This window comes from Zingiber officinale, chromosome 6B (assembly GCF_018446385.1).
Source record: "Zingiber officinale cultivar Zhangliang chromosome 6B, Zo_v1.1, whole genome shotgun sequence".
Classification (NCBI taxonomy): Eukaryota; Viridiplantae; Streptophyta; class Magnoliopsida; order Zingiberales; family Zingiberaceae; genus Zingiber; species Zingiber officinale.
The window spans coordinates 59,097,785-59,100,811 of record NC_055996.1 but is presented as its reverse complement, the minus strand read 5'-3'; the positions used below and the strand labels follow the sequence as shown (position 1 = coordinate 59,100,811).

The following is a 3,027-nucleotide window of genomic DNA, read 5'->3' as shown; positions in this document are numbered from 1 at the left end:
CCATATAAGATGGTGCAAAAGCTCACCTCAGACTCTTATTATCTTCAAGATGTAGAGGGGAGAAACTTAGAATGACCTTGGAGTGTCAACCATCTACAACCCTTATACGGCTTAAAAAGTGTAGGGGACCGTTTGTCACGCCCCCAGAGGAGACCGTACCGAAAAATTTCGGCAGCATCTCCCCTGTACGGGTGACAATCTGGAGCATACATACATACAATATACATCAGCCACATACGGCTGGAATATATCAACACAACCACGCAGTTATATAAGCAGCCCACTCGGCTGGAACAGAAATAAACACAACCACGCAGTTATATAGATATATAAATCAGCCCACACGACTGTACTAAAAATCAACACAGCGGAAATCACAAATAATGATCACAAAACATAAAACAACTAACTGCGAGCCGGCTCGGCTTGACACAATAATATCAAACCCAATACAAAGCAATACAAATACATAAACAAGTACAAAATCCAAAATACAAATAACGTAAGAAATACCAAAATCGTAAGGTCGTCCTCGAATGTGACGTGGAACTGGCGGACAGGATCTCCAGGCGACTCCATAAATCCTTTACCTGCTACCTGGTGAAATTACCAATATACGGGGTGGTGAGTATAAAGACTCAGCGGGTAATAGACTGATAGTGCATGAGTAAAGTAAAGAACTAGAGATGCAAGGGTATACAGTCTCGGATGGAAATAGCAGATACTACAGTGATATCATAATAAGTGTCCATACCTGAAACCATATCCTAGGCTAGTAGTAGAAGGTAAAGAGTAGCAAAGTCCTGCTACAGTACTGCTCATAACTACATGGTATCATGTGAGGTATATACAGGTCAACAGTAAGTAAGCCAGTGTCTAAGCACATAACACAAGTATAAATCTCAACCTAAGTAAGCATAACAGCATAAATAAACAACAGCAGCATAATCTAGCAACAGCAGCATAGATAAGCAACAACAGCATAAGTAAACAACCAGCAGATATAAACAACAGCGTATGTACGGATGGTCACCCCGCCCACCTCTCTGCACCATGACCCCTGTATGGTCGAGAGGCCGGATCGATGACAAACTGTACCACCCAAAGGCCGCCACTACTCTCGAGTGACCGGATGGACAGGTGCATAGTAGCTGAATAGCTACGTCTGCGATGGGGTCCCTGCTGCCGCAACTCCAGCCGCCACTACCCATGAGTGACCGAGTGTGGCACGACAGGACAAGCGGCACGCTCCAGCTACCACCACCCATGAGTGGCCGAGCGTGCGGCTCAGGCCAACGACCGTCTCAACCACAAGGGAGCCAAAGTCGTCGGCTATGCATGCAATGACATGATGCGAATAATGCAACAGTCATCATATATATATAACAGGAAATCAGGTATGCTACATGAATCCGCATGCTCAATACTAAGCATAAATAAACAGTAATCAAAGTAGGTAAACATGGTATCAGGTGTCCATATATCCAATACCTACTATCTAATGTCTGGTATCTGGTATCCAATACCTAGTACTATAGTATCTGCTGAATATCATGAATAGCAACGAGACACTGTATATATACAGAAACGAGTAGCTCAAAGATCGAGTGGAAGTATCAAACGCAGGAAGAATAAGAGTGGAGTCAAGATAGATACAGCAACTATCTGAACATAAAGCTCATGCACTAGGATCAAAATACTAAAGAGATAAAGCAAGAAGTACCCGCCTTTATCTGTCGATCGTGTCCCGAAATCTGACATCGAGATGCTCGTCCCGAAACAAAATCCTGCGATCACATAGTCTATTTAGCTAATTACATAGGAAGTAAATAACCAAACAGAATCCCTATTCTAATTAGGGTAACACTAATCAAACATGATCCTTGAGTAATCCCCCGATCAACCTTAATTATACTACAACCTAATTAAGTTAGGTTTACACATAAATCACCAATTAATCCAATCATTTAATCCTTGAGTTTCTCAACTTAACATGAATCCATTAATTCATTTACAATCCAATCCTGGCATCAATCATCAATAAACAACCAATCCATAATATACTAATAATGATCATGCATCCATCTGATTAATCTCATCCTCAATTTAATGATTCAACTAATCACAATTTCATTTCATCTAACAAATCCAATGCTAGTAAATCAACACATCCCAACTGAATTCCAACTTCTAATCATTAATTCATTAACTCAACTATCAAGCTAAGTATCATAAATCCAACGCAACTATCCATCAAGAAAAATAGTACTCATTACCTCTTCCACTTCAATCACTGGTGTTGATTATAGAACCGATGAAGGAACCAATCCCCAATTGAAGCTGTGGTGGCCGAAACCTAACATAACCATTGCTTCCCAGTAAACCACCCAAATCCAACCAAAAAGAATACCATATGCTCGAATCCATGCCCAAATCTAGACACTTACCTCTAAGATCAAGCCTAGAGCAACAGATCTCCTTGATCCCAGATCCGGTGATGAGGAGAGGAGAAACGGCCTCTAAAGCTCGGCTCGAAGAGGAAGAACACCCTCGAGAGGGAGACGACGGCGTTGCTCCAAGAAACGGCACTCGTGAGGCATTCGGAAGCTCTCAATAACCTACGTCAAGGAGAGGTGATCGACCTTCTGCTGAGTAGGGCACGGACACAGTCGGTTGAAGGAAGAAGGGGCCGGCAGTGGACATCGACGATGGCGCTGCTCCGAGAGGTAGAACTCGGGAACCGACACTCGAAGGCTCTCAAGAATCAGCATCAATGAAAGGCGATCGTCCTCTGGGCGGTGGTCGGCAGCATCGCGAAGAGAAAAGGGAAGGAGAAAGAAGAACCGGCGCTGGACGGTGGCGTGTGGCGCGACATCGGACTGAGAGAGGGAGGGAGACGGCTAGGGCACAGAGAAGGAGGGGAATCGGCCTCAGCAATTAGGTGCCACGATGAGGAGAAGGGCAGCGGTGGTGTGTGCGGCGCGATGAGAGGAGAGGGAGGAAGGGTTCGGGTGGAAGAAATGAGAA

General features: G+C 44.2%; 1 long non-coding RNA gene across 1 annotated transcript; it reads right to left on the bottom strand.

The window, feature by feature from the left end:
* Window positions 1-546: 546 nt before the first annotated feature.
* Window positions 547-2,515, bottom strand: LOC121990216. Its single transcript, XR_006114509.1, has 3 exons — window positions 2,448-2,515; window positions 2,277-2,356; window positions 547-597 (listed from the first exon to the last, which is right to left on the bottom strand). It is a non-coding gene; the product is annotated as an uncharacterized LOC121990216 (long non-coding RNA).
* Window positions 2,516-3,027: the final 512 nt, after the last annotated feature.